This window comes from Marmota flaviventris, unplaced genomic scaffold (assembly GCF_047511675.1).
Source record: "Marmota flaviventris isolate mMarFla1 unplaced genomic scaffold, mMarFla1.hap1 Scaffold_55, whole genome shotgun sequence".
Lineage (NCBI taxonomy): Eukaryota > Metazoa > Chordata > Mammalia > Rodentia > Sciuridae > Marmota > Marmota flaviventris.
The window spans coordinates 1,373,370-1,389,621 of NW_027288355.1; positions in this window are offsets into that span (position 1 = coordinate 1,373,370).

Consider the following 16,252-nt stretch of genomic DNA (forward strand, 5'->3'; position numbering starts at 1 on the left):
TATATATATATATATATATATATATATATATATAGTTTGATACATTTACTATACTTCATGTTCTTCATTTAAGTCATTTGTTTTTTTTTTTTTTTTTTTCATTTTCTGTATTCTGTGATGGTATATATAGTTTTTTATACCTAGATAATATTGTACAGTTTAAAATCTGCTTATTTTACAATGAAAAAATTTCCATGTACAATGAAAATATACGTTCTGAAAGATGACCTTATAAAATTCCTTTGAAAGGACACTTCATATAGTGTGAAAATACCAAACAAAATTTTTAAATGCAATTTTTAAATAAGTCACAAATTTCAAACATGCAGTTAATAGGCAGCATTTGGAAAGAGTTTTGAAGTCTCATCAAAATTTTTGCTCTTTCATGTACAAAATTGAATACTGGTAATTGTTACTTAGTTTATAGCCTAAGTAACCTCCAAACATCATTTTAGTTTACCAAAGCATCTTTCATTTTTATGGTGCTTGAGCTTGAACCCAGAGCCTGTGCATGCTTAGGCACATGCTCTACCACTGAGTGACCCAAAACCCCATATTGATTTGGCTAAAACAAATACAGCAATTAATGGAAAATATATGTTTGATGAAGTACATTAACGTGAGCACATTATCTTGTGTTGGTACTGCCAAAAAAGCAAATACTGGAGAAAAATTAATACTTACTCAAATTCCACTTTAAATTTTGTAAATTCTCCTCATCCCCAAAACAACTTGTCTCAAGAAACACTGACTGTACTACTTATTGTCTCCTCTCTTCTTGTCCCATTTTACTATCCCTGATTCCCTTTTCCTTCTTGTTCCTCACCCTGCTTCTTACATTTTTTTTCTTTCTTTTATTTTCTGCCATCACTGTTTCCTCCCTTTTCTTCAAATTTTCTCTCCTTTTTATTATCTTCTTCCTTGGTCATCAAGTAGCAGTGGTAGTGGTTGCCAAGTTGCACGTACTAATAATGGTTGTATTCATCATTCAGTAAATGCTTTCCACGTGCTGGACATTGAGCTCAGCTTTTAACCAGATGAGTAATTTTAGTTGGTAGTTCTTGGGATTCAATGGGAAGTTCAGTTCAATTTGCATGCAGTTTGATTAAAATTATACTCTGACATCTTTGAAATTTGATTGAGTTAAAAGACTAATGAATTTATATTAAAGAAGATAGACTTTAAAAGAACTCTAGAGAGGCAGACCTGCGACCACCGACAGAACAGGCCCAGCAGCCCACAGAGGGGCAGAGCCACCACCCATGCCTGCAAAGTAGGCGGACCTGCGACCCACCTGCAGAACAGGCCCAGCAACCCATGGAGGGGCAGAGCAACTGCCCGCACGTGCAAGATAGGCGGACCAGAGACTCACCTGCAGAGCATGCCCAGCAATCCGTGGAGGGGCAGAGCCGCTGCCTGCGCCTGCAAGATAGGCAGACCTGCGACCCACAGGCAGGACAGGCCCAGTGGCCCGCCAGCGTGGTAGACACATTGCCCTGGTTGGGGGAGGGGCAGAGCCGCCGACCATGCCTGCAAGGTAGGCAGACCTGCGATCGACCAGCAGAACAGGCCCAGTGGCCCGCGGAGGGGCAGAGCCACCGCCTGCGCCTGCAAGGTAGGCGGACCTGCTACCGACTGGCAGAACAGGCCCAGTGGCCTGCCAGCGTGGTAGGCACATTGCCCCAATTGGAGGAGGGGCAGAGCAGCCGCCCACGCCTGCGAGGGATACTTTGCAACTATACAAGAACAATATAAATATATAGGGGGAAAATTCAATAACACAACAGTTTCACCAAGCAGAAAGAAATGCAAGCAGTGTGAAAAGACAAGGAAAGATGCCGCAGTCTGGCTGGGCACAAAATCACGAGCCACTCAAGCAGGAACAAACTTTATTTTTTGAAACTGCCGCCAATGTCCGGTACACGCCCGGGAAGATTTTTCGATCCACCCACGTGGCCTCCTCTCAGAACCGCAGCGAGCGCTCCTCCCCCGGAACTCGCTCCTACTGTACTTCCTCAACCAATGGGAACTCTCCAGGAGTCCCGTAGCTGGACTAGGTGAAAGCAGGAATCCAATATCCATATGAATGCAAATCTTAACATAATCATATCATCTCAATGGCTAGCTGGCGTCACCTTTCCACCAAAAATGCCACGCATCATATACTTGGCTCTTAGCATCTCCCCCCTTCTGTTTAAGTAACAAGCAATCTGGCTAGGGACCGTGCCTGTTAGGTTTGTCCAATTCAACATATGGTTCTTACCTGTCATCGGAAAACTGACTTTTAGGCGTTAGACTCCAGTCTTAGGTTGATACCACTGCAATTGGATCATACCCATCACTGACTACCAGTCCAGCATATAGCCATACTTGTGGATAGGCCTATGTACCAGTGGGGGGGTGAGGTTCTTTGCCTCACCTCTGTTGGCCCCCAAATTTGGCCCTTGGTGCCGGTGGGGGGGTGAGGTTCTTTACCTCACCTCTGTTGGCCCCCAAAATTAGACCATCACTAGTAGAAGGGAGGAGGATACAGAAATGTCATGACAAGTCAATTAAAGGCTCCTAGGAAAAATTGCATCACTGGTGACACATCAGCAAAGATACGCTAGCACTACCATAATTCGCTGCATCAACAAATAGATCACAAAGCATACAAGTGATACATAGTCCAGGCAAGTTCTGTAAGCAGTTCAAAGCAGAGGAATCTATCAATATGTCCATATCCTTCCAAAATAAATCGACTCATTGATTGAGCATTACTTGTTGAGTTATAAATCATTGATGTATCAGTTTACACGGTTTGTTGTGATAACTCTCGAAGAAGTTGTAGTTTGGTTTTATCTTTGTCTTCACCGGCACTGGGATGAAAATAGGAATTTTGACAATGATGCTAAAAAAAAAAATGTAACATTTCAACAGGTACTAAGAAAACAATATTTAGAACAATTTACATTATCCTGAACAGAATTATTAAATATAATGAAAAGGAAAGGTGAAAGTAAACAAACAGATCTGTTAACCTTCTATTTGTTCATATATTAAAATAATCCTCAACAGCTGTTTACCCAAATTAAATTAAACTATTAAAATCACGTGAATAATAAAAAAAAAAAAATTTTTGGATCCATGTGCATGAGCGCTCCTCATATGTGATATATGGACATACGCACATACAGACATACAACACAAAACAGAAGTGTGCACACGTAACGTATAACACATAAGACAATAGTAAAGGCCTTGTAGCTTTACCTAGGTGAAATCTCCATTTGAATGTTCAAAAACTCCACAGTCAAAAAATAAAACTGATCAGAAAAAACATTAACCTAGGTCTGTATGAGCTCAAAAATAAAATAGAACTTTATGATGTGGGAAAAAGCAATAATAAAATAGATATTGAAAAAAGCATCCTGGTTAATCACTGTCGCAGATGTAAGAATAGCCAAGCTGGAGATCTGGATATCAGCTGTTATGGATTTGAGTCGAATCATCTTCCTTTTGGTCTGTAGAAATTGTTTTAGTTAGTCTCTCTGGAATCCAAATCGGCTGCTGTTCTTCCTGTGGAAAAACACAAACAAAGCCCCGACTCCAGACTATCATTGGGTCAGGACCTTTCCATTGTCCTGTTAGAATATCTTTCCAAAGTACCTTAGGCTTATGTACATTTTTTGGATACAAATGTCTTTCCGCAGCACTAAGCCCTGATGAATCCAAATTTAAAAAGTTTAGAGTAAACAGGGTTATTTTAAGTTTATCTTTGGGGGATATATACCACTTTCCAATTCCCTCCTTTTGTTTTAATAAGTACATTTTAATAGTTTGATGAGCTCTTTCAACTATGCCTTGTCCTTGTGGATTGTATGGAATTCCTGTTATGTGAGTAATGCCAAATGATGAGCAAAATTGTTTTAAAGAGGTGGACACATAACCAGGATCATTATAGGTTATTAACTGTTTTGGAACTCCCACAGTGGCAAAATTTTGTAAGCAATGAGCTATAACATCTTTAGTTTTTTCTCCAGCAAGAAGGGAGCCCATCAGAAATCCGGAAGAAGTATCGACTGTAACGTGTAAATATTTTAATTTTCCAAATTCTGGCAAGTGTGTGACGTCCATCTGCCAAATATGGTTAGGTATCAATCCTCTAGGATTGACTCCAAGATTAACTTGTGGTAAAGGGGTCACACAATTTTGACATTGTTTTATTATATGTCGGGCTTGTTCTTTAGTTATTTTAAAACGCTTTTGTAAAGTATTAGCATTGACATGGAACCTTTTATGAAAATGTGTAGCTTCTTCTAGTGTAGAGAAAATATGTATGTCATGTGTAGATTTATCTGCTAACTCATTGCCCAAACTAAGGGCTCCAGGCAATCCTGTATGTGCCCTGATATGTCCTATAAAGAATGGATCTTTTCTGTCCCAGATTAGACTTTGTATAGTGGAAAACAAAGAGAAAACAGTAGAAGAAGGGGAAATCCTATCAGCATCTTCAAGGGATACTATAGCATTAACTACATACTGTCTATCAGAAAATAAATTAAATACAGAATCTTTAAACATCATAAAATCTTGTAATACTGCATTAAGCTCTACCTTTTGAGCTGATTGTTTGGGTACTAAAAATGTAAAAGTTTGATCAGGGGTAACTACTGCTGCTGTACCATTATTTGACCCATCAGTGAATATATTTGGAGCATTCATGATAGGGTTTTTTTTTTTTTTTTGTCATCTTTGGAAAAACTACAGGATGTTTAGACCAAAAAGACAACAAAGGATTAGATGGTAAGTGATTATCAAATGAAACATTAGATTTACACATGATTATTGCCCAAGTATTTAACTCATTAGCTAACTCATCAATTTGATCCATAGTATATGGAGTAATAATTTTATTGGGAGAAATCCCAAACACTCCCTTGGCTGCTTTTATTCCTTTGAGTATTAATTGTCCTACAGCCTCAGGATATCTAGTAAGAATAGTGTTAGGAGAATAAGATAAATGTATCCACAATAATGGACCTTCTTGCCAGAATACTCCTGTAGGAATATTTTTTTGTTGGCATTACAATAAATAATAAAGGCAAACTTATATCAATTCTATCCAAATGCATATTTTCCATATATGTTTCAATGATTTTTAATGCCTTTCTTGCTTCAGGCGTCAACATGCGGGGTGAATTTGGATCTGATGGACCTTTTAGAATATCAAATAAAGGTCCCAACTCTCCTGTTGGTATGCCTAGATAAGGCCTTATCCAATTTATGTCTCCTAATAACTTTTGAAAGTCGTTAAGTGATTTGAGTTGATCTACTCGTATTTGAATTTTGGGTGGATGGACCACGGTTGAGGATAATAAAACTCCTAAATAATTAATTGGAAGATTTAATTGTACTTTATCTATTGCTATCTCTAGATTATAATTTTTTAATAAATTTGTAAGTGTGGCATAACATTCTAGCAATGTGTTTTTATCTTTATGTGCCAATAACACATCATCCATATAGTGAAATATTTGTAGTTTAGGATTTTGATTTCTAAGTGGCTGGATTGCTTTGTTAACATAAATTTGACACATAGTTGGAGTATTAGCCATCCCTTGAGGGAGTACTTTCCATTCATATCTCTGATCAGGACCTTCATGATTCAGTGCAGGGATAGTAAATGCAAAATGTGGACTATCCTCGGGATGAATTGGAATTGAAAAAAAAAAAAAACAATCTTTAATATCTATAGCTAAAACATACCAGGTTTTTGGTAAATCAGACAATTGGGGAATCCCTGATTGAGCAGGTCCCATAATAACCATCTCATTATTAATGGCTCTTAAATCTTGCAATAATCTCCATTTACCAGATTTCTTTTTGATGACAAAAATGGGAGTATTATGGGGAGATATGGAAGGTTGTATATGTCCCTCTGCTAATTGTTGTTTGACCAGGTCATGGGCTATTTGTACCTTTTCTTTAGTCAGGGGCCACTGAGGAACCCACACTGGTCTTTCTGATTTCCAAGTAATTTTGATTGTCTCAGTGGCCCTTTCTGAAAACCCAATCCATGTCTATTTCTTTCTTGATCTATTTGAGTTGGTGCTGTCATACCTTGTTCTTGTTTTCTTAATCTTTCTTCTTTCCTAAAGCCTTGTCTAGCCCTAGTATTTGGCACATTAGGATTGATGTTATTTGTTAATGTCAAACCTAATTGATCTAGGACATCTCGTCCCCATAAATTTATAGGAAGATGATCCAATACATAGGGCTGTATAGTTCCTTCACATCCTTCAGGATCCTTCCAATCTAATACCATTGCACTTCTATGGGGATTAGTTGCCACTCCTAGGCCTCGAAGCGTTTGAGTGGCTTGTTGTAATGGCCAATGTTTCGGCCATTCTTGATGAGATATGATGCTAAGGTCTGCACCTGTATCAAGTAGCCCATTAAAGTCATGTCCTTGAATATTTAGTTTTAGCATGGGGCGAGAATCTAGATTTAAAGACAGCATAGCCCAATCTACACCTGTGGAGCCTAATCCCTTGGAACCTCTTTCTACAGTACGACTGGAAAATTTATCATGTAGGCTGGGTATTATTAATAACTGTGCTATTCTATCTCCTGGTGAAATTACTGATATACCTCTTGGAGAACTAGCTATAATTTTTATTTCACCCTCATAATCGGGATCAATTACCCCAGGACTTATCATAAGTCCTTTTAGTGTTGAAGAACTGCATCCCAATAATAAGCCTACTGTTCCTTGGGGAAGAGGTCCTTTTACTCCTGTGGGAATGATTTGAACTCCCATCTCTGGAGTTAGTACTGCTCTGGCAGAGGCACAGATGTCCAACCCTGCGCTCCCTCTAGTTTGTCTGATGAGGGATTTAATGGATAATGCGTCCTGGGCACTACCTTGATGGTGCTGCTGGGTTCCTCCATTTCCCGTATATTTGTGGTTTTGGGCCCCGGAGCATTGGGCCCTCCAGTCCGTTTTTTGGCAATGGAGCCTGATGTCTTTCTCCACGATATTGTAGGTAAACACTTGGCCCTTGTCTGTTTTTTGATAATGGAATACCCTCTATGATGGTTTGAGAACGACATTCATTAGCCCAATGTTTCCCTCTACGTCATCGTGGGCAAATACCCGGTATTCTATTCCTTTGATACCTAGCCTTGTTAAACCCTCCTCCTATGGGGAAACTCCTTTTAAAATGTCCTGTTTGATCACAATTATAGCATGTTTTTGGCCTGGCATCTGAAGCCTGTTGTACTGCTGCTAAGACTTGCCCTTGTTCATTAATGTCTCTACATAATTTAATATATGTGTTTAAATCTTCATGTTTCCATGGTCTGATGACCTCTCTGCAGCAACGATTTGCTTGGTCATAAGCCAGTTGTTTTATAAATGGCATTGCCTGTTCTGTATCTCCAAATACTCTAGAAGCTGTCTGAATAAGCCTATCTACAAATTCAGCGTAAGGTTCATTAGCTCCTTGTATTACCTTAGATAATTGTCCTTGTAAATCTCCATGCCCCTGTAAAGTTTTTCATGCCCTAACTGCGTCTGCAGCAATTTGTGCGTATACACCAGGATCATATTCAATTTGTTGCCGTTGACCCTCATAAGGTCCTTTTCCTAATAACATCTCTAGATTTCTTTGAGGGTAACTGGCTGCTGCATTTCGCCTAGCTGTCTCCATGCAAAATTCCTCATTGGCAACCTTCCATAACAAATATTGTCCTCCATTTAGCACAGATCAACACATGTTAGCCCAATCTGCTGGTGTCATGTCTAAGTTGGTAATGGATTCGACCATGCTCACAGTGAAGGGTGCTTGTGGCCCGTAGGTTGTTACAGCCTCCTTTAATTGCTTCACTGTTTTGAAATCTAAAGCATGGTGAGTTCATTGCCCTCCTGCCTGCTCAAGTACAGGGCATGCTAATCTTTGGGGTCCTGCCTCAGGATTCCGTCCATCAACTACGGGAGTTGAGGGCCGCTCAGCTGTAGATGGAGCTGTTGGTTGAATTATGCCCTCTGGTGATAGAACGGGGTTAGTAGCAGCCTCCTGTTGTAATTCCCCGCCTGATGGTTGTTTTTCCTCTAAGCTTTCTTTCTTCAAATCTTCCTCTGTCTGACTAGCTTGAGAGACCTTCTCTTTCGCTTGACCTAACATGTTTTCTACCATAGTCTGGACCTCTAACAATTTACTTAACAGTCTTTCGGTTTGTTTTTTACTAGTTTCTAATCTACTATAAAGGTAACGCAACCCAATAAGATAGCATAAAACAAAACCGACACAGAATGAAACAAAAACCGAACAAAGAATAGTTGTATCAATTTTCTCTTTCTCAGGGCGAAACAACTTAAAACCTTGAGCTAACCATTTTTCCCAGTTTGCCTGAGAAAATTCTAGGGATAGGCAGCTTGAAACAAAAACAAGATAAATCAAAACGAGAACACATTGTTTTTTGAAATGGTCACCCATTTTGTTGCCTTCCCTCAGGGGCAAGCAATTTTACTCACCTCCAATCTTCAGGTGTTCCCCGTATGGGCCGCCAGTTGCCGCAGTCTGGCTGGGCACAAAATCACGAGCCACTCAAGCAGGATCAAACTTTATTTTTTGAAACTGCCACCAATGTCCGGTACGCGCCCGGGAAGATTTTTCGATCCACCCACGCGGCCTCCTCTCGGAACCGCAGCGAGCGCTCCTCCCCCAGAACTCCCTCCTACTGTACTTCCCCAACCAATGGGAACTCTCCAGGAGTCCCGTAGCTGGCCTAGGTGAACAGCAGGAATCCAATATCCATATGAATGCAAATCTTAACATAATCATATCATCTCAATGGCTAGCTGGCGTCACCTTTCCACCAAAAATGCCATGCATCATATACTTGGCTCTTAGCAGAAAGAAAGGACCACAAGCAATGCAGGTCAACTCAACATTAGAAGAGGTAATATCTGCAGCAGATGGAATGTCAGTAAAGTGCCGCAGTCTGGCTGGGCACAAATCACGAGCCACTGAAGCAGGAACAAACTTTATTTTTAAACTGCAGGAAAACACTTCACACAGCTCCCGGGGAATCCACCCGAATGCCACGAGGCTTGTCCAGGAACACCCAGCTGGAAATATCTCTCCCGGAAATCCCTCCTCCTGCACTTCCCCAACCAATGGGAACTCTCGGGGAATCCCCGGAAATCCCCACGAGAACTCCAAAATAGTGCGAGAACTCAAAAGTTGCGGCAGAGGCGGATAGTAATGCCTCGCCTGTCAATCAATACTGTTGGCAAAATGCCAGGGGCCATACAGACTCGGCCGTGGCTCTCAGCATCTCCCCCTTTTTGTTTAATTAAACAACAAGCAATGTGGCTTAGGGACCGTGCCTGTTAGGCAGTCCAATTCAACATATGGTCCTTACCCGTCATAGGATGAACTGACCTCCCGTCACTGACTACCGGTCCAGCATACAGCCATACTTGTGGATAGGCCTTTGCACCAGTGGGGGGGGTGAGGTTCTTTGCCTCACCTCTGTTGGCCCCCAAATTTTAGACCATCACTAGTAGAAGGGAGGAGGATGCAAAATGCCATGACACTAAGCCAATTGAGGGCTCCTTTGAAAAATTGTACCACCGGTGACACCATCAGCAAAAATACTCCAGCACTACCACAATTCGCTGTACCAACAGATAGTTCACAATGCATACAAGTGATACATAGTCCAGGCAAGGTCTGCAAGCAATTCAAAGCAGAGGAATCTGTCAATATGTCCATTTCCTCCCAAAGTAAATCGACTCCTTAATTGAGCATTACTTGTGGAGTTATTATTCATTGATGCATCAGTTTTTACAGTTTGTTGTGATAACTATCGAAGAAGCTGTAGTTTGGTTTTATCTTTGTCTTCACCGGCACTGGGATGAAGATAGGAATTCTGGCAATGATGTTAAGAAAAAAATTATGTAACATTCCAACAGGCACTAAGAAAACAATTTTTTGAACAATTTACATTATCCTGAACAGAATTATTAAATATAATGAGAAGGAAATGTGAAAGTAAACAAACAGATCTGTTAACCTCCTTATTTGTTCACATATTAAAACAATTTTCAACAGCTGTTTACCCAATCTAAATTAAACCATTAAAATCATGTGAATAAAAAAAATCGGATCCATTTATTCCTGAGCACTCCTCATATATGATATATGGACATACGCACATACAGACATACAACACAAAACAGAAGTGTGCACACATAACATACAACACTTAAGACAATATTAAAGGCCTTGTAGCTTTACCTGGGTGAAATCTCCATTGCAATGCTTAAAAACTCCACAGTCAAAAAATAAAACTGATCAGAAAAACATTAACCTAGGTCTGTATGAGCTCAAAAATAAAATAGAACTTTATGATGTGGGAAAAGGCAAATAATAAAATAAATATTGAAAAAAGCATCCTGGTTAATCACTGTCGTAGATGTAAGAATAGCCAAACTGGAGTTCTGGATATCAGCTGTTATGGATTTGAGTCAAATCATCTTCCTTTTGGCCTGTAGAAATTGTTTTAGTTAATCTCTCTGGAATCCAAATCGGCTGCTGTTCTCCCTGTGGAAAAACACAAACAGAACCCCGACTCCAGACAATCACTGGGTCAGGACCTTTCCATTTTCCTGTTAGAATATCCTTCCAAAGTACCTTAGGCTTATGTACATTTTTTGGACACATATGCCTTTTCGCAGCACTAAGCCCTGAGGAATCCAAATTTAAAAAGTTTAGAGTAAAAAGGGTTATTTTAAGTTTATTGTTGGGTGACATATACCCCTTTCTAATTCCCTCTTTTTGCTTTAGTAAGTACATTTTAATAGTTTGATGAGCTCTTTCAACTATGCCTTGTCCCTGTGGATTGTATGGAATTCCTGTTATATGAGTAATGCCAAATGATGAGCAAAATTGTTTAAAAGAGGTAGAAGCATAACCAGGACCATTATCTGTTTTTAACTGTTTTGGAACGCCCACAGTGGCAAAATTTTGTAAGCAATGAGCTATATCATCTTTAGTTTTTTTCTCCGGAATGAAGGGAGCCCATCAAAATACCAGAAGAAGTATCAACTGTAACATGCAAATATTTAAATTTTCCAAATTTTGGCAAGTGTGTGACGTCCATCTGCCAAATATGGTTAGGTATCAGTCCTCTAGGATTGACTCCAAGATTAACTTGTGGTAAAAAGGTCACACAATTTTGTCATTGTTTTATTATTTGTCTAGCTTGTTCCTTAGTTATTTTAAAATGCTTTTGTAAAGTATTAGCATTGACATGGAACCTTTTATGAAAATGTGTAGCTTCTTCTAGTGTAGAGAAAATATGTATGTCATGTGTAGTTTTATCTGCTAAATCGTTGCCAAAACTAAGGGCTCCAGGCAATCCTGTATGTGCTCTGATATGTCCTATAAAGAATGGATCTTTTCTGTCCCAGATTAGACTTTGTATAGCAGAAAACAAAGAGAAAACAGTAGAGGAAGGGGAAATCCTGCCAGCATCTTCAAGGGATACTATAGCATTAACTACATACTGACTATCAGAGAATAAATTAAATACAGAATCTTTAAACATCAAAAAAGCTTGTAAAACTGCATTAAGCTCTACCTTTTGAGCTGATTGTTTGGGTACTAAAAATGTAAAAGTTTGATCAGGGGTAACTACTGCTGCTGTACCATTATTTGACCCATCAGTAAATACATTTGGAGCATTCATGATAGGGGTTTTTCTTGTCATTTTTGGAAAAACTACAGGATGTTTAGACCAAAAAGACAACAAAGGATTAGATGGTAAGTGATTATCAAATGAAACATTAGATTTACACATGATTATTGCCCAAGTATTTAACTCATTAGCTAACTCATCAATTTGATCCATAGTATATGGAGTAATAATTTTATTGGGAGAAATTCCAAACACTCCCTTTGCTGCTTTTATTCCTTTGAGTATTAATTGTCCTACAGCCTCAGGATACCTAGTAAGAATAGTGTTAGGAGAATAAGATAAATGTATCCACAATAATGGACCTTCTTGCCAAAATACTCCTGTAGGAATATTTTTTGTTGGTAGTACAATAAATAATAAAGGCAAATTTATATCAATTCTATCCAAATGCATATTTTCCATGTATGTTTCAATAATTTTTAATGCCTTTCTTGCTTCAGGCGTTAACATGCGGGGTGAATTTGGATCTGATGGACCTTTTAGGATATCAAATAAAGGTCCCAACTCTCCTGTTGGTATGCCTAGATAAGGCCTTATCCAATTTATGTCTCCTAATAACTTTTGAAAGTCGTTAAGTGATTTGAGTTGATCTACTTGTATTTGAATTTTGGGTGGACAGACCATGGTTGAGGATAATAGAACTCCTAAATAATTAATTGGAAAATTTAATTGTACTTTATCTATTGCTATCTCTAGATTATAATTTTTTAATAAATTTGTAAGTGTGGCATAACATTCTAGCAATGTGTTTTTATCTTTGTGTGCTAACAATACATCATCCATATAGTGAAATATTTGTAGTTTAGGATTTTGATTTCTAAGTGGCTGGATTGCTTTGTTAACATAAATTTGACACATAGTTGGGCTGTTAGCCATCTCTTGAGGGAGTACTTTCCATTCATATCTCTGATCAGGACCTTCATGATTCAGTGCAGGGATAGTAAATGCAAAATGTGGACTATCCTCAGGATGAATTGGAATTGAAAAAAAAAAACAATCTTTAATATCTATAGCTAAAACGTACCAGGTTTTTGGCAAAGCAGACAATTGAGGAATCCCCAATTGAGAAGGTCCCATAATAACCATCTCATTATTAATGGCTCTTAAATCTTGCAATAATCTCCATTTACCAGACTTCTTTTTAATGACAAAAATGGGAGTATTGTAAGGAGATACAGAAGGTTGTATATGTCCCTCTGCTAATTGTTGTTTGACCAGGTCATGGGCTGTTTGTATCTTTTCTTTAGTCAGGGGCCACTGAGGAACCCATACTGGTCTATCTGATTTCCAAGTAATTTTTATTGCCTCAGTGACCCCTTCTGAAAACCCAGTCCATGTCTATTTATTCCCTGATCTATTTGAATTGGTGCTGCTATGCCTTGTTCTCCTAATCCTTTTTCTTTCCTGAAACCTTGTCTAGCCCTAATAGTGGGTGCATTTGGATTGATGTTATTTGTTAATGTCAAACCTAATTGATCTAGGACATCTCGTCCCCATAAATTTATAGGAAGATGATCCAATACATAGGGCTGTATAGTTCCTTCACATCCTTCAGGATCCTTCCAATCTAATACCATTGCACTTCTATGGGGATTAGTTGCCACTCCTAGGCCTCGAAGCGTTTGAGTGGCTTGTTGTAACGGCCAATGTTTTGGCCATTCTTGAAGAGATATGATGCTAAGGTCTGCACCTGTATCCAGTAGTCCATTAAATTCATGTCCTTGAATATTTAGTTTTAGCATGGGGCGAGAATCTAGATTTAAAGACAGCATAGCCCAATCTACACCTGTGGAGCCTAATCCCCTGGAACCTCTTTCTATAGTACTACTGGAAAATTTATCATGTAGGCTGGGTATTATTAATAACTGTGCTATTCTATCTCCTGGTGAAATTACTGACATACCCTTTGGAGAACTAGCTATAATTTTTATTTCACCTTCATAATCGGGATCAATTACCCCGGGAATTATCATAAGTCCTTTTAGCGTAGAAGAACTGCGTCCTAACAATAAGTCTACTGTTCCTTGGGGAAGAGGTCCTTTTACTCCTGTGGGAATGATTTGAACTCCCATCTCTGGAGTTAGTACTGCTCTGCCGGAGGCGCAGATGTCCAACCCTGCGCTCCCTCTTGTTCGTCTGATGAGAGATCTGATGGATAATGTGTCCTGGGCACTACCCTGATGGTGTTGCTGGGTTCCTCCATGGTGTTTCTGGGTTCCTCCAGTGCCCCGTACATTTGTGGTGCTGGGCCCCGGAGCATTGGGCCCCCCTGTCCGTTTTTTGGCCATGGAGCTCGATGCCTTTCTCCATGATATCATGGGTAAACACTTGGTCCTTGTCTGTTTTTTGATAACGGAATGCCCTCTATGGTGGTTTGAGAATGGCATTCATTAGCCCAATGTTTCCCTCTACGGCATCGTGGGCAAATACCCGGTATTCTATTCGTTTGATATCTAGCTTTGTTAAACCCTCCTCCTATGGGGAAACTCCTTTTAAAATGTCCTGTTTGATCACAATTATAGCATGTTTTTGGCCTGGCATCTAAAGCCTGTTGTACTGCTGCTAAGACTTGCCCTTGTTCATTAATGTCTCTACATAATTTAATATGTGTGTTTACATCTTCATGTCTCCATGGTCTAATGACCTCTCTGCAACAACGATTTGCTTGGTCATAAGCCAGTTGTTTTATAAATGGCATTGCCTGTTCTGTATCCCCAAAAATTCTGGAAGCTGCTTGAATAAGCCTATCTACAAATTCAGCGTAATGTTCATTAGTTCCTTGTATTACCTTAGATAATTGACCTTGTAAACCTCCATGCCCCTGTAAAGTTTTCCATGCCCTAACCGCATCTACAGCAATTTGTGCGTATACGCCAGGATCATATTCAATTTGTTGCTGTTGACCCTCATAAGGTCCTTTTCCTAACAACATCTAGATTTCTTTGAGGGTAACCGGCTGCTGCATTTCGTCTAGCTGTCTCCCTGCAAAATTCCTCATTGGCAACCTTCCATAACAAATATTGTCCTCCATTTAGCACAGATTTACCCATACTGGCCCAATCTGCTGGCGTCATGTCCAAGTTGGTAATGGATTCGACCATGTTTACAGTGAACGGTGCTTGAGGACCGTAGGTTGTTACAGCCTCCTTTAACTGCTTCACTGTTTTGAAATCTAAAGCACGGTGAATTCGCTGCCCTCCTGCCTGCTCAAGTACAGGGCATGCTAATCTTTGAGGTCCTGTCTCAGGATCCCATCTATCAACTACAGGGTTTGAGGGCCACTCAGCTATCTCCATAGTGGGTGCTGTTCGTTGAATTACACCCTCTGGTGATAGAATGGTGTTAGTAGCAGCCTCCTGTTGTGGCTTTTTCCCTAATAGCTGTTTCTCCTCTAAGCTTTCTTCCTTTAAATTTTCTTCCTCTGTCTGACTAGCTTGAGAGACCTTCTCTTTTGCTAGATCTAAAATGTCTTTCTCCATGGTCTGAACCTCTAACAATTTACTTAACACTCTTTCAGTTTGTTTTTTACTAATTTCTAATCTGTTATAAAGATAACACAACCCAATAAGATAACACAAAACAAAACCGAAACAGAATGAAACAAAAACGGAACAAAAAATCATTGTATCAATTTTCCTATTTTCTTGACATGTGCATTTGTGGTCTATTTCTATCTCTTCTTCAGGGGCTAACAACTTCAAACCTTGAGCCAACCATTTTTCCCAATCTGCCTGAGAAAATTCTAGGGATAGGCAGCTTGAAACAAACACAAAACAAATCAAAACAAGAACACATTGTTTTTTAAAATGGTCACCCATTCTCTCGCCTTCCCTTAGAGGCAAGCAATTTCACTTACCCTGAAGCTTCAGACGTTCCCCGCACGGGCCGCCAAATGCCGCAGTCTGGCTGGGCACAAATCACGAGCCACTGAAGCAGGAAAAACTTTATTTTTCAACTGCAGGAAAACACTTCACACAGCTCCCCGGGAATCCACCCGAATGCCACAAGGCTTGTCCAGGAACCCCCAGCCGGAAATATCTCTCCCGGAAATCCCTCCTCCTGCACTTCCCCAACCAATGGGAACTCTCGGGGAATCCCCGGAAATCCCCACGAGAACTCCAAAATAGTGCGAGAACTCAAAAGTTGCGGCAGAGGCGGATAGTAATGCCTCGCCTGTCAATCAATACTGTTGGCAAAATGTCAGGGGCCATACAGACTCGGCCGAGGCTCTCAGCAGTAAAGAATTCAGGATATACATGCTTCAGATGATCTTGAGTCTCAAGGAAGACATTAGACAGCAAAATCAGACAATGAAAGATCACTTCAACAATGAATTAAATAAACAAATGCAAGAAGCAAAAGATCAACTATACAGGGAGATAGAGGTTATAAAAACAAACAAACAGAAATCCTAGAAATGCAGGAAGCAATAAACCAACTTAAAAACTCAATTGAGAATATTACCAGCAGAGTAGAACACTTAGAACATAGAACATCAGAC